At 37.5% G+C, this 17,011-nt stretch overlaps 1 protein-coding gene across 2 annotated transcripts in view; it reads left to right on the top strand.

Moving 5' to 3' along the window:
* The first annotated feature begins 2,950 nt into the window (after window positions 1–2,950).
* The window catches only part of mpp7a (MAGUK p55 scaffold protein 7a), a 118,771-nt gene continuing 104,710 nt past the window's right edge, over window positions 2,951–17,011 (top strand). The window contains exon 1 of one of the 2 annotated variants that reach the window (XM_079851732.1): window positions 2,951–3,156. The gene's annotated coding sequence lies outside the window, so the exon portion shown is untranslated. The remainder of the gene's footprint in view (window positions 3,157–17,011) is intronic. The other variant, XM_079851731.1, reaches the window with a different exon arrangement.

The raw sequence follows: 17,011 nt of genomic DNA, 5'->3' as shown, positions 1-17,011 counted from the left end.
GGCATCTGGTGGTCATTAATGGTGTGTGTGTGTGTGTGTGTGTGTGTGTTTAGTTACAACCCAAGAAAACTCACAGCTGTAGTTGCTGCTGGAAGACATTTGTTTAAGATATATTCTATAGAATTTAAACTCAATACTGAAATCTACTGGACATGTTGATTCCAGTAATGAGACGAATGCAGAAAGGTCCTGATGCAGGTATGAGTAAAAAAACATTTTATTTAAAAAAAAAAGCATTAGTGGCACAAATCCCTTGTTTTGTTAATCTAACATAAGATTAGATTAACATGAAAAGTAGCTTTAAACAAATGTCTGCCAGCAGCAACTACAGCTGTGAGTTTTCTTGGGTTGTGTATGTCCCTGAGTCTTGTGAGTTTAGACTAGATTTTTGTTGGTTATTCCATGCAAATTCTGTGTCAACTCTGCCAAATGAGACAGAGAGTGTGCATGGACAGGAATTTGCAGGTCATACAGATTTTCGGTTGCATTTTATTCCAGAGTTAATGCAGATTTCAAACCCTGTCAACTAATTTATTTGTATAGCGCTTTATATAATACAGATAGTTTCAAAGCAGCTTCATGGAAATAAACTAGAAAATTACATCGTTGCAAAATGCATCAATTAATACATAACTTTTAGCTGTAAAACAGTGACAATAATGTCATTATGCAGCTCAATTTAGTTCAATAACTGTCAATGTTGCAAAGTTCATCATCAAATTGAATTAAGCTTTAAAGCAGCACAGAAGACAATATAATTATTCAGCTCAAGTAAGTTATTGATTCAGTTTGGTTCAGTGAAAGTGTCGATGTTGCAAAGTTAATCCATTTTGAAACAAATTCAATTCAGCTATGGAGCTTTAGAGTACATCAATTAAGGAACAACTCCAAAGGCTCTATAGAAGACAATAGTGCTGTGTTTTAACTTTGAGATCAAAGGCAAAGGGCAAAAGATCTTAACTTTGAGATCTTCCAGAAGGTTTTAGGTTTTATCTCATGGTTATAGCAAGCACGCATGGGTTTAATGTCTGCCCATATGACAAAACCAAAGTGATTTTCTCATGTCTTAGCCATTTTCATTTGATCTAAAAACACATTTATCCATTTTCTTTCAATGGATGATTTGGTGTTCATAAATGACTTGGCTAAAGTTTTTCCGGTCTATTTAAATGATTCTCCACAGTTTTTCTCCTAACAACTTCATCTTGAATATCCACAAACAGCATATAGTTGACATAGGCTATTATAATCAAGTTATAACTCTAAGTGATTTACAGGTTGATGATTATTTTAATATAATTGTAATTTCATTAGTTTCTTTCACTTTCCACTCATTTTAACATTGCAAGAGAATTATTACTACACTAAACAAATCTATAAATTATACACAAGTAATATTTCACAGGCTTTTGGGACTCTGTAATGCTGGAAAATAACTTTTGACATCAGTGTTAGCTCAGTTTTTGAAGACACACTGTTTATTCTAACAATGGAAGCAGGTGCATCAGCACACTGATTGTCTGTGTCCTTTCATTTGAGCTCCTGGTGCCTCTTTGCAGATACATTTTCCAGAATCAGTTCACTCATACCTGCACAATAGTGCAAATAAAACAAGTCACACTATTACTGTATTATAAAATATTACCAATGAATCTTTAATTAAAGGTATAGTGGAGGATCTTTCCGAATTTTAGATAAGACCCGCCCTCTCCACTTTTTGAAAAGTTTGATTGATTCACCAGAATGATTGACAATTAGGAGGACCAATAATATAGGTGATCCACCCGGAAGTAAAAAATCCTCCGCTATACCTTTAATTAAGCTTGTTGGTCCAAATAAGACATTACATGTGGGTTATTCTCAGCACAGCATATATATATATATAGCATATCTATATACTGTATATATATATGTTTTTACCAAAATTACTATACCCACACACATAAAATGATTTAAAACCACATTTACATTTTTTTTGCACTGTTTACACCATAAAAAAATATTTGTTTAATTTGATTTCAATAGAATTTCATGGTTGAACCTGAATTATTTTTCCAGGTTCCAAGTAATGATGGATAAGTAGAAATGATCATTGTCCAAACTTTACTCCAAAAATATAATGTGTAGTTCTCAGTGCAAGTGTCATCAATCTCATATGTCGACCACAAGAGGGTGCTGTAGTCTTAATGTAAAGATGTTGCGTGGTTTGTATGTGTTGGTTGGGCCCTGTGTACGCACGTCAAAAAAAAGAGGGGCTCTGCCACTGATCTATATAATGACTATATATCTATATGTCATTATATAGATCAGTGGGCTCTGCTTATTTTTCTTTCTTTCTTTCTTTCTTTCTTTCTTTCTTTCTTTCTTTCTTTCTTTCTTTCTCTAACTTACAATTGGTGATAACTTTTCATTCTTTGTTCTGAACATTTTTCATATTTGTTATGAAGAAAACTAAACCTTAGTTGAAGCCACGAGGAGGCATTGTCTTATTTCAAACTTGTCAAACCAGTCTGCGTAGTAAATTGCCTCACCGCAGAAAACCACTGAGTGAGACAACAATGACTTAGCGTGTCGAGACGGATCAAATCAAGTTACTAGAGATAGGCGAGATATTCAAATAGAAAAAAAACTGTGGTCATGTGCTCTAGAACAGGAAAGACAGGTGTTCTGTCGTCTGGATTCTTAAGAACAGACCTACTCGTACTCCTACCCCTGGCAAAAGAACATTCAAAGCAACAAAGAAACGTGTATTTATGATTTATTTACGTTTGCACACTCTCCATGTAGACCTCTTATAATAAAGCATAATTTTTGTAGAGAATAAGGGCAGGTGTGGCATATGATTGAGTATGTAACCGCCAATCGGATTTCAGGATTACAATTTGGTCCCGCCCTATTTTAGTTAACTGTCCAATCAAGAAAAGGATTACTTCCGCCCGCCCGCCTCGTTGAACGCAGATTGTACGAGGCGTTTTGCCTGGAAAGAAAAACACGTTGGACGCAAAGACCTACTCAAGCCTAGGATGTTTTAATTTAAATTCTGCATTTTTTACCTTTTAAAAGAAACCTGAAGGCAACTTTTTTTTTCTCGGGAGTGACCGCCCAAGAAACCCAAGACGTCTTGGCTGGACTTCCCAAACACAATACACAGCTCGAGTGAGTAATAACAACTTATTTATATACAGGGACCACAAACATTTACGGCGTTGTTTATATTTAAACATGACTACAAATCTTAAATGTTTAGTCTTTGAGGGGAGTATCAAAAGAAGTGCTTTTGAAAACTCGAGTATTGACTTGTTTCATTGTTTTTGTGTGTCCGGTTTTGCTCGAGCCAACGGTCGGGTGCACTTGACAGCGCGAGTTCTCTGTCAAGTGCAACCGACCATTGAGCTGAGCTGGACGGGACAAACAAAAACAATGAAAAGAGTCCACTATCCTTGATGCGTGGAAAGGATCTGCTTTACTTCAGCAGAGAGTGTTGACGCGGAGCTTGACACTGACATCACCGGGTGGGTTCGCCCTGAGCAACAGGGTAAACTCCTCTCTCATAGTGAGTGCTCAGCTGCTAGGGTTGGCCTAGGCTTGTTTTATACTATACTGCTAGAACTATACTATGCTTTGTTGTTGTTGTTGTTGTGATGCATGTTAGATAGAGATCAACTATTATTGGTAGCACTTTACAATAAGGTTTCATTTGTAAACATTTGTTACTAGGCTACATGAAGTAACATGAACTTATTAATTTGTTTATTCATACACATTTATTAACTTAAAAGTTACATATTTATGATCAAGTTAATATACATTTTTTATACACACACAATTACTATGTTCCTGCCTTATACAAAAACACTTTATACTCAAAATAGAAGCTAATCAAATGGCATAGTCTAGGTTGTAGGCTATGTTTTGCAATTCCTGATCATCATGTGCATCTATCATATCTTGACCCTAGTTGATAAGGCCACTTGGACAATTCGCAAAACTGAGAAGAAATTCAAAACCGAACAAGCTGTACTATCCATTTCTTTGGTAGGTTCAGCCCTCTGGGATCTTCCTTGGCAACAGTCCATTGAATTGTAAAAGCAGAAAAAAGCAGTGTGATAGTTTATTCTGTGACCATGAGCAATTGCGATCTAGTGAAAATGGTTAATATTCAAGTAATGAAATGACTGAATGCACTCTAACCTTTGTTCAAATAGGTACTAAGAGGTTTTCTGTCCTTCTGCCCTGTGGGAAACGCTGGAGACAGTGGTTTGTTTGAGACTTGCTATCTGCTGTGTCAGATATCACTGCTCAGAAGTGCCCTGTCTGCACTCCCTCTGATTCCCCTCTTCTTGACCTCTTTACACACACTCACTCGTCGTATCGTAGTGTCAGTTGACAGGCTGACGTTACAGTCCATGTCCTGATCGCTCCCTCTTTTGACGGTTGTAACCTTTTAGAATGCAAGTAATTAAACACAAGAGAGGGAATACAATGCCTTATGTGTGTGAGTGACTTTAGTTAAAGTCATTAGAGGTCAGTTAGCATAACTTTTTTTCTGAGACTAGAATGCAGAGAAGCCCCTACATCCCTTTGAATTCCATGTGTGTTGTGTACCGAAAGGAGGGAATGTGTTCTTTGGCGGTCCTGCAGGATTAGTGAAATATGAAGGACTGAAAATACACACTTGAAGTGGAGAAGAAATCACTTATGAGTTAAACTGAGGTGAAATGCATAGACCATTTCAGGTCATCACCTGTTTTTGAGCATGAAACAAAGCTAATGTGTCTTGTAAACGCATGTACTGGGGTCTAACTGCGATCATCAAACTGTGATTGATGGATGCATCTGGCCGTTCAGGCTACATAAGCCACTTTTATGCACCGTCGGTCCGAACGGTTCTAAGAACCTTAAGGTACGGTTCCAGTTATGTTTCCACTTGAGCCTGGTACTGTACGACACAGCACGATTAAAAATCGTTCTCGGCCCGGAATTCTCAGCACAGTGCTGAACTGTGAAGGTAGAATGTAGTGACGCTGGCATTCATGATTGGTCTTGGTCACTTGTCTGTTGCTTGGCTACCAGTTTCTCTGATAGCTGACTAATTGCGGTATTTGAGTGGCGTAAACACAAATTAATAATAAAATTAAAAGAAATATCTGATCATCTCATGACATCAGTAAACCGTTGCGTTTCCAAGGCAATGACTGACACATCAGTATTACGTTCCAAATAGGTGCATTATCAGCCCCACAAGTGGAAAATGAAACCATACTGGCTGGCCTGGATCGGCATGGTTACGCAATGAGAACCGTTCAGCCCGAAGGTGGATAAGCGGCTATGCATTAACCTTCCCTCTCCCAAACAGAATTATGTCAGCATACGGAAGTTTAGGAACCCCACAAGTGAGCGAGCAGAAGAGCGCGTTCAGCAGAAGATTTAGCTGCATTTCATTGGCATCATGACAGATGTGGACTCCAATATGATATAAGCATAAAAATAGTGGGTTTGATTTATATTCTTTTTTGCAGAGATGTATTTTAGTGACTATAAATGCGCTGTACAGAGATTGCAATCCGACTCTATACGGTGTATGCGCAAAAGAGCTGTTCTGATGTTTACATGGTAAAGAAACACTGAGGGAATAAGGAAAACATTTTCCATGAGAAAGACTTCAACATGGTACTACTACACCTTTAAGCACAGATTGATGTAACCATGTGACTCTTCAGAGAGGCAGAATATGAACTAGAGCGCTATCTAATTCGTTGTCAGCCCACCTAGTCTGTGCAGTGGCACTGTGGCAGAACAGGTGTCTAATGGCTTTGTGTTAACTGGCCCTGTGTGTGGCCCAGCATTACTGGGATTCCTGTGCTGTTGTTTCTGTAGTGGTGAGGTCGAAGCTGAGGGAGAGAGAGAAGTCTTGGAATGTGATGTGAGAGGTTTTGAGCTGCAGCAGAGGTTTAGTGTCTTTAAACAAAAGATTATATATAATAAATACATATTTTATATACCTTGTGCTTTTATTCATTCCACTGACCTGCATTCTTTGTGAACCGGCCTTAACACATACATTTTATTTCTCAACTGTTTACATTCACTTTTTACAAGGATACTTGCCAATATGGGCATTTTTGACATCATTTTGTGTGAATATGTCCATTCAAACACAAGAACAAGGGAAAGAGGACTCAATTCAGTATTTGCGCAGTGTTGCACGCACACAACTTCTCAAGCAGCGAGTACAGCCTACCAAATTGAATCTTTTCTTCTTGCACTTGAATATTTAAATTGGCGAAGCTTAAAAACGTGTGAAAATGATCAACTTTAGTGACAATGCAGCAAGTGACACTTCCATCTACTTTCCTGAGCGTTGTTCGTGCCCCGGGCCATCGAACAGTCCTTATTGTCAAACCATGGGTCTCATTATCTGGATTTTGGTGTTTTATTAAGGGAAGTTTTAAATATGCGGTGGCCTTGGTTCCTCATCATTAACTGAGGGGGAAGTAAGTGAGCAGTTCAGTTGTTTAAAAGAATGTGGTGTAAAGGTCATGCCCAGCAGAGTTAGCAGTAATACATTTGTCATCACTATATCTTGCAGTGTGTCAGAGCTCAGGTGTTCTTTTCAAAGAGCTCTGCTGCTTTTAGACTACACAGCAGCATCTGAATCAGTGGTTCAGTTTTGCTGACATGCACATTATTCCACAGATCTGCTGCGTATTTCCCATCTGGCCAGCCTGTGTCTGTTATTCCTTGTACACTAATACTTCCAGATCAGAAAATGTTGCGCTGCCAGTGCTGTTTAATAGCCATTTCAGATCGATCACTGTCAGCTCAAACTCACTTTGGGACCAGGAAAATTGTGGCAGCATACATATAAAATTCACCTCTTATAAGGTCTTCAATTGAACTTGACTTGATATATGTGCTCCTGTTCTGCAGACCAGTCGTGTCTGTGCCTCTTCAGCACTTCCTGTGAAAACTGATCCCAAGCAGGCTGTAAAGAAGGTGCTTCTTCAGACATGCAGGAGGCTCATATACAACTCAAAGCCCATAAACTCTTGAAAAGGAAAGCAGTATGATGTGAAGCCTCCTGTAATGCATCGTTCTACTTATCAAGTTCAAGACTTGGAGAGTCAAGCGTGTTAGGATGAGCTTGTAACATTGGTGGAGATGTCGCACTTGGTTGTATCCCAGTGTGTTTTATTTATGAGAGATTTCCCATGGACTACTTCATGCATCATAACTTCACTCTGCTCAGCACTGCTTTTAATAATTTAGTGATACCATAGTGAAGAACGGAGGAACAAGAAGACTAAAATAATCCACTGTTACTTTGTAAACCTGCATTTTTTTTATTTTTTTTTTAGAGGACCTAAAGGAATCATTTACTCACCTTCATGTCATTCCAAAACCTTCTTGTGTGGAACATAAATGAGGATGTTTTGAGAAATGTCTAACTGTTTTTGTGCACACGTTGGAAGACAATGGGCTCCAATGTTGTTTGTTTTCCAACATTGTTTAAAATATCTTTTGTGTTCTGCAGAAGTCATACAATTTTGGAATGACATGAGGGTGAGTAAATGATAACAGAATATTTTTTGATTTTGGGTGCATATTATACCTTTACTACCAGATTATTTGCAGCCGATAAAGACAAATTCACAAATGCCTGAAGATTCTGTTAGAAAATGAAGTGTTTCACTGTCTGTAACTTCTATAGTCATGTCTGTACTCTGTTCTTTTACTATATTCTGTCTTCTCCTCTGCAACATTTAGCCCTGCTCTACGAAAGTTTTGTTGGCTTGGCTTTGCGCTCTGTTCTGCTGATAATACTGACAACATTTGACGTGGCGTCTTATTCTTCTCATCCACGTCTGTGGTCTGCTGGTTCTTTTCGTGTTCTGAGTCTTTAGACATACTGTCAGTGTGTGTGTGTCTTGGGTCTTTTGAGTATGTTCCTGTATGGACGTTTGTGCAATTAGTTTGTGGCTTTTTGTCTACCAGTCAGTAATCCTCTCGTTATAAGCAGCTGTCTGAAGTGGTTTTTGGCTGTGGCCTCAGCTCTTTGAGATCTCACTCAAAACACTGGGCCTCACTCCAGACCCCCCACACTAGACCCCAGGTTTGAGTTCAACAGTAGCCAGGCCCCCAGGCCAAAAACTCTGCTACAGACCCTCAGTCTACTGCTGCCAAATTTCTTGCTGTTTTCCCAATGCCTAGATTGTGAATTTGTTTGTGAATTAATGAGCATGAAATCGCCAAGAGAAAGTGAAGGATTGTGGATGTGTGTTACAGGATTATTAAGCTTTCTGAGGGTGGCCTTGGCATGTGACCAGTCAAAGCAATTCAGCAGGTGATTTCTTCTATGTGTAAATTACTTGTGTAATAATGTGATTGCTCAAATTATGAAATCCCACACAAGTTGATCCTCCCACTGTGAGATTTTGCGGTATTAAGGTGCAGTCAAATCATTGTTCAGCTTATTTTAATGGTGCTATTGGCAAAGGTTCAAGTTTGTCACATGAATTTGCAGAGTTGACCAATAAAAATTTGCCAAAATTTCCCTAATGTGACTGCACCTTTATTCTGAAAATACCATTGCCAGTGGAGTGGAGGATTAGCTTGTTACTCCAGTGTCAGTGGCTCTAAAGCAGATTGGTTTATTTGCTTAATTAGTTAATTAATCTAAGTCAGTTTATCTGATTTGATAAGCTTTTTTTTTTTGTGTGTTCCAATCTTCTAATAATAAAAGTTGACAAGCAAGCAACACAAATGCTTCAAATGAGCTTGGAGTTGTATCCAAAAGGTGTTGAGAGCCAAAATGTCTCGTCAAGACCACAAATACACCACATTTTATATTTTCCAGATTCTTTGAGTAAGTTATCATCTGGTCTGAACTCTGAACCATTTTCCACCTTCCCTTCCAAAAATATAAAGAAGAGTAATGCTTTATTTATGTGATATTTGAGCTTCCTTCAGGACTGGGATCACAAATGGCTCCTCTCTGCTCCGAGAGGAAGCTGCAAATATTGAGCCACAGCGTAATTTGAAACTAGCTTTATCCCACCGCCCTGTTTTTAGATGCCGTTTATGGCTTGTTGGCTGAAAACGTCCAAAAATCCATAACGTCTCCAGAGTCTCTGGTTAACAGGTGTGTCATATTAATGGCAGAGAGAGACATGTGCTAGCCTATAGATTTAGATATTTTTAGAGCCTATAGATTTAGATATTCTTATAATAATTACTGTAGTACTTGCAGAGCTTGATCGACTTCAGTATACCATGAAACAGAAGCATAGGAAGAACGTCCTCTTCAGTCTTAGACTCTGTTTTTAAGTCTTTTTAAGTAATCTGACACAGAGGCTGTTCCAAAAGGTAGGCAATATAGTTATACTGCTTTCTAAGAGACCCCAAAATTATAAAGAAAAGACGCATCTTTATAAAATTTTAACTGTACAGTACAGTATGTAGCCTTTGCAGAGAATGGCATCCCACAATGCACTACAAGCTCAGTGAAACATACATCCTACAGATGCTATAGTCATGATTTTATTGAAATTTCTTGGTACTGAATATCTAATTAAAATGCACAATTTTGTACCATTTTATTTTTACTTACTGTGCACTGTTTTATGCTTATCAGTTATATGCTTTCTAAATGTATGAATCTTCTCTTCCCTCATTATTTAAATCAATTACAATTCAGAAGGTAACGATTCTTGATCTTGATAATCTAGTGTTTTTGATAGAACTTAAGTTATTAGAACTAAAATGTGGCAACTATGTGAATGAAATGCATGAATGCATGTTTGTCCTATTAAACAGAATTTAGAGAATTCTGGGCTGGTGGTGAGGCTTAGGGCATTATTATTCAATGTTTAGACTAACAATAATACAAATAAAATATTACTACTACTAATAATGATATAAACAGTCTTAAGTTCTGACTGGCTGCTTGGCTGAATAATAATAATAATAATAATAATAATCATGTTGTCTGCGTTCACTCAAACTGATTTGCTGAATCTAAGGATCATTTTTTTTTTTGTGCCCCCAATCTGATCCAAGTAATTTGATATTGAGTGTGCTGATACTGAGCCCTGGTCCAATACTGGTATTTTCCTAGTGCTAGATGGACACTTCAAGTACATTAAAGTCATAAAAAGCGGTGCGTGGCAAGGCTAAGGGATAGTGTACAATCAGCAGTAAGGTAGGGATGCTCCGATCTGGTAAGGTAAGGATACCTGGGCTTTAGTATTGGCTGATACGGAGTACCGATCCAATAAAATGAAATAAAAACGTGCTGAATTACCTAATAAACTGACTGAATGCCTGGGATCATTATTTTGTGCAAGGCATCAGGCTTGACTTAAAGGGGTGGTATAATGCACTTTTCATAAGATGTGAAATAAGTCTCTGTTGTCCCCAGAGCGTGTATGTGAAGTTTTAGCTCAAAATACCCCACAGATATTTTTATGTAGCATGTTAAAATTGTCAATTTTTGAGGGTGAGCAAAAACGCACCGTTTTGTGTCTGTTCCTTTAAATGCAAATGAGCTGCTGCTCCCGGCACAGGGGGCGGAGCTTCAACAGCTTGCACTCACACAGACATGCACTGAAAATTTCAAAGACTTTTAGCCTTTTTGTTCAAACCGTAGTCAGACAATGATGGAGAGGAGACACTCAAGAAGTGACCACATGTAGAATGCAACAGGACATTTCTGAATGGTTAGTTGATGAATTTGAATGATGTAGCTTATGTGTAGTTATCTTCTAGTCATTGATTAGCATATTCTGTCTTGATCATCTATAAATGTTCCGGGGGCGAGGTTTATGTAAGTTTTAGGGTTGGTGATGTCACTAACCCTGGAGGAATGTCGTGTAGTCACCACCAGCCGTTAGGTCCTTAAAAAGCGATTTCTTTAAAAGCAAATATCTCCCTTTGCTTTGAACTTTGAGCATTGTAACTTTGCAGATGATGTTTATGCTCGAACAGCAACATTACACACTAACTAAAGTTAAAAAAGTGAAATCATAATCAACCACACCTTTAAACATTAGGCTACTTTTCTAACTTTGTAAAACAAAATAACAGACACAAATGTTGTGAATTATTTATTAAATAATTGTGCACCAGTGTAACAACTGTAAATAAACCAATAGCTTCACTAGCTTGATAGACATGAAAGGCAATTAATAATCTTTCATTGTGCAAAAGTATTAAAATATGAAAGGCTCCAATACAGAGCGGCACAAAGAGCTTATGCACATGCAGTGCACAGAATGATGCGCTTAAAGCAACATGGAGTCACAGTGCGCAGCGCTGCACAATTGGGAAGAGTTGGGAAAGCACAAAGGGAAGAGTTATTGATGTGTAGTGTATTTCATAAATGTTTGAACATAAATGTGTGTTGGCAGTGTGTACACAACCAACCTATAATGATAAAAATCCACCCAGTGCTTTTTTTTTTTTTAAATCCCCATAAATCATATGCACTTTCTCAGAACAAGCCGTTCTCAGATTCGGGGCAGTGTGACGTCACTTTTGCACAAGCCCCTCCCACGACTGTTGACTGACACTGCAGTTTTAGCGTAGACCCGCCCTTAGTGAGCTAAACACAGTCCGCCTTTGTTTCGACACCGGAGCAGCTGTAGACAAGAATGTCTCGTAAGCGATTGAGGTTTTACTATAGCAATTTAGTATAAAAGGTGTTTATTAATCACGGCATACTATAGGTTTCATGTTGGGCGCTCTCCACCATTCTGACTGTTTTCTTCTGGTTTTTAAGCACATAAATAATAATGTACTTATAATATATTAATAAAATAATTTTTAATAACTTTTTAATCAGTTTACGCAAATTAACACCCTACATTTATGAAAAAGTATTGAAAATTTAGAAGCGTTGTAAACTAATGCGCTTTTTTCACTTTTGCTCACGCACACACATTCAGACAGTCACACACACAGATCGCGCTGCGTGCACACAGAAACATTCAGCAACACAGATACTTCTCAACGCTGCCCTGAAATTTTTTTATGAATAAAATGGCTTTGCCACTGAAGTGCTACACAATCTTTCTCAGCAAGGAGTTGGTAACATCACTGTTTTTGAAACAATGGCCGACCTATGTACACAGACTTGATGTATTATACTTTTCCGTGAATAAAATATCGAACTGGAGCTCGCTAAACCACAAGCATACCGGTGCACTTTTATCCACAGTGTAGACAGAGCGTGTGCGTGTTCCTCTGCGGGCAAGATTCAACTTTGTTGTAGCCTGTATATTATTTTCTGTTCATTAATTACAGCAACTTTCCACTCCATTTTAATCGTGCTGCGGAAACGATATAGAAGCAGCTCGTAGTATCGACAAGTAGTATGTGACGATACATTGTCGTATCAATCTATTGAACACCGTCATCAGATTGTTATGCAAAAGAAACCTCTGCAGGGTGATACAACACGTCACTGTGAAGTTGTCCAGCTTATTATGGTGCTGCCACAAGTAAATAATTGAACACAAAATATTAATTCGGCATATTTTATTATCTCAAGATGACTTGCAGTACCCGCTTGAATGGTCTTTTCAGTTGTTGTGGTTGTTGTCATGCTATAATAGACCATTTGGTTGAGCAATTATTAATGACAGAAATTTCCTTTCTGGGTGAACTAACCCTTTAAGGCCATATGATTTTCGTGATGCAGAGGGAATCCCAGAATCCACAATACAGTCGTGAATATGAAATTTCCAGTATAATACAAATGTCACGTAAAATGCACAAATTGATGGGTGAAGGAATAAATCGAAAGTAGAGCTGTACAATAAATAAAACCGCGACATGGCAATATTAAAGCGCAAAAATATATAATCGGCTTGATCTTTGTGTCTCTGTGAATGAGTGGCACCGTTTCGTCTACTACATAGTCAAGTATGCGTGATGCTCATTGTATTTTCAGTTTTCACAATATGAGGATGTGAACACATGAACATATCAAGAGCTGCTCTGAGAAAAAGCTTAATGAATATTTCGTCAAAAGTCAAAAACACTAAATACAGCCCTTCAAAAAAAAAAAAAAGGTTTGGTTTAACTCAAAGAAATTATGACAGAAACAACAATGCAATTTATTTAAACATTAAGGAATTTAGGAATGTAATTTTAAGGAATATAATTTTTTTCCAAGTTTTAATTTAGTAAATCTCAGTTGTTAAATTTTCTTTTGATTTACATTTTAAAACATTAATTAAATTATTAGTTTAATGTATTCATTGATTACTATATATTCATTTTGATAATATCTGTATATTAAATCATTAAAAATCTGAATAAAATATATTTAATAGGACTCTATTATTCTTCAAAAGTTAATAAATTATAAATGATATAAATAAGTTAATCTAATCCATAATCAATTATTAAATGTAATATTAATTCAAACAAATGTGTGTTAAAGCATTTGTTAAACCAAAAAAACTATTTTCCTTCATTTAACGGTCATTTTAACTGATGATAATAATATTTGGTTTAATACAGTATACTGTGACACCATGATATTTTCGGAGATTATTATCATACCGTGAAAATCTCATACCGTTACAACCCTAACCCCAAAATGGTAACAGCACCTATTAATGAGAAGTAAGACTATGTCAACATTCACACATAGTTAGGCTCTCAGTAGTTAGATTAGAGACTGGCAGAACACCTTACTGAAAACATTGAACACCAAATACATTGATTTTAAACTAATTCATAAATTTGTAATCCCACACCTGGCATGTTTTGGATATTGCTGATGTAAGCATGGGATGAGCATTCAGCTGCTTATCATTTCCTGGTAAGCACCTTACTAACTGATCCCACTAATTCCACTCCTGCTCTTAGAGATCACAGAGCTGATTGGATCAGTCTGTACAGACTTGGAATAGTCTTTGGGCAGGTATTTAAGTTTCTTTTTGTAACACTTCCAGGATTTTTCCAGATCATAATTGATCCATTGATCTCATTACAAACTGCCCAGACATGATCTTTTATTTTGTAAACTGTTCTTGATTTTTCTTGTCATGGTTAACTTTACACTTCATATTCTGGCTGAGTTGAGGGTTGTAATGCTTTGGTTTATGTCCTAATGAGTTAATTAGCTGAACAGTGATTTACATTTTCACTTCAGATGGAATGTTGGCAATCTTAAAGATTCTAAGTTTACCTGTTTTAGCTAAATGAATCTTTCAGCTGATTGTGTAACCACCAGGTAACCCTGGTTTGTGGAGGTCAAGGGAACGACCTGGCAGGGTTTCCCCGGTTGGATATCCGTTCACGGGTTAATCTCCTCAGGACTTTCATGCAGCATGAAAGTCATTAATACATGCAGGCACACAAACACAGGAAATCTATCTCTGTTAGTGCTTCATGGATACTGAGGTAATTTCAGGACACTCTAGCACTCAAGTCTCAGGTAACAACAGCACAGGCAACAACAGGCATGATTTGTGAGCATTAAAGGAAGATTGCACTTTTGTGTATCTGCTTACACTGTGACTTTACAAATTTCCAGCAACAAAATATGCTGCAGTGAGATGTCCTAGCCTAGGTTGTGTGTGTGCGTGTGTGGTTTTCTGTGTGTTTTTAGATGCTGTTTGGAATGGGTTTTTTGCCGACACACCTATCACTTGTTGGACACATAGTAAAATGTTGCTGAGACTGTGCGTGTGAGAATGTGGAGTTTGATGGTCTGTGCAATGCTGAGTGTCCTGCCTGGCATTAATTTGTTACGTTTATGTTTGGTTTCCTTGCGTTAAAATAAATGTTTTTTTTTATTTTTATTTTTTTTAAAGAATCGACGCATCTGGTCTCCTTTTTGTTGCAGCCTAAGAGCCAGCTGTAACAAATGGGGACTTGTCCGTAATCTGAACCCAGGACCTCACTCACAGCCTAGACTGTGACATCACAGTAGAAATAAAAACCAAACAATCAACAATCTTCAGCTTCTTGCCATGGTCACTGCTGGTTAGGACAAAAATGTAGATTTACATGGAAGAGTTTTTTATCGCTCGTCTTTTTATGGCGTTGCTTAGTTTTAGTTGTACTGTAGTTGGCCCATTAAGGTAATTCAAGTGCTTTTACTTTGCCTTTGTTGATGGCCTGAATTAGGTGTTCTGGCAACGGTGGATTCTCCTTTTCCGGTTTGAGCTTTGACTGACTGATCCGTTTTGGATCTTAAATTTGGATCTTAAATTTAGACCTTAAATGGCTGCAAGCTTCTGCTGTTATAATGACTTCAAGACCTACAGAATAAATTATATTCTGTGTACTTACTATTACACAAATCTTAGCCCTAGAGTCTGTTTTATTGATTGCATGTTCTGATCTTATTTCTGAGCTTGCAAAATTTTCGTCTATATTGGGAAAGCTTAAACGCAAAAGATAAACTAAGTTTTCCTTTACAGGTAAATGTTTCTTATACCTCAGCTGTTGACAACAGTGATGCCCACTGAAGTTGTGGTACGGGTTTGTCTCTCAGGACAGTTAATTCATTGGTTTCCTGCTAGTTGATTTTGATCAGATTTAGATTTGATTATATTCCAAGCATAATCGGAGCTGTTCTTGTTATGAATCAACCAAGATGAGAGTTTCAAAGCATCAACCATTGATGTCAGTTGAGCTGTGAGTAAACTGTGCTTCTAATTTCACAGAGTGATCTCTTAGCTTTGCTTTCCATTGATGTGTGAAGTCTGGACTCCATGGGGGACGTTGAGCTTTGAATATCTCTTTACACTACAACAGGATTAGTGTTCCCCCTCACTTTCTTTGCTTGTTTTGACCATGTAAAGGCATGTCACACCTTGCCGTATGCTGTGCGATATACAATGTTTCATATCGTTCGGTATCGATAATTATTGACTTTTTTTTGTATAACTTTTTTTTTTTTTTTTTTTAGAAACGTTTGAATTTAAAACACCATTTTTATTATTTTATCCACATTATTAAGGCAAACAACAAATTATATTAGTTTTAGCAGTCAAAAATAAAATGTATACAAAAATATAATCTTTAGGCCTATGTCTTTATATTAAGATAAAGTACATTATGAAAATAACATTTAAATATGATAATATTTTAGTTTTGAAGTGCTGGAAAAAGATCTGTGACATACTTGAAAGCATTTTACTATTCCTGCCCAAACTTCCATGGTTGCAGTTAGTGTTACTACATTAAATCCATGGTGAATGTTGCTGATCTGTGGACTTAAAGGGTTAGTTCACCCAAAAATGAAAATTCTGTCAGTAATTACTCACCCTCATGTTGTTCCAACCGCGTAAGACCTTCGTTCATCTTCGGAACACAAATTAAGATATTTTTGATTAAATCTGAGAGTTGTCTCACTCCTCCATAGGCTGCTAGGTGACCGAAACTTGCTGGCCCAGAAAAGTTATTAAAGAGATCGTTAATATAGTCCAAGTGACTACAGTGGCTTAATCTTAAGTTTATAAAGCGACGAGAATACTTTTTGTGTGCAAAAACAAACAAAAATAACGACTTTATTCCACTTTTCATTTCCTTCTCTCTGGGCCTCTAGTTGGTTCGCGTAGTGTTTTTGCGCAGCGCGTCTGTGTTACACGTCACCACGTAGGCTCACAATTGGCCGAAGCTGGTCATGTGTGTGATGCGTGTTGACGTGCAACACAGACGCGCAGCGCAAAAACACTACGAGGCCCAGAGAGAAGGAAATGAATAGTGGAATAAAGTCGTTATTTTTGTTTGTTTTTGCGCACAAAAAGTATTCTCGCCGCTTGATATACTTAAGATTAAGCCACTGTAGTCACTTGGACTATATTAACGATCTCTTTAATAACTTTTCTGGGCCAGCAAGTTTCGGTCACCTAGCAGCCTATGGAGGAGTGAGACAACTCTCAGATTTAATCAAAAATATCTTAATTTGTGTTCCGAAGATGAACGAAGGTCTTACGCGGTTGGAACAACATGAGGGTGAGTAATTACTGACAGAATTTTCATTTTT

This window comes from Squalius cephalus, assembly GCF_949319135.1.
Source record: "Squalius cephalus genome assembly, chromosome: 19".
NCBI classification, from domain to species: Eukaryota; Metazoa; Chordata; class Actinopteri; order Cypriniformes; family Leuciscidae; genus Squalius; species Squalius cephalus.
Note: the sequence above shows the minus strand (reverse complement) of the source record. Positions and strands in the feature narration are given on the sequence as shown.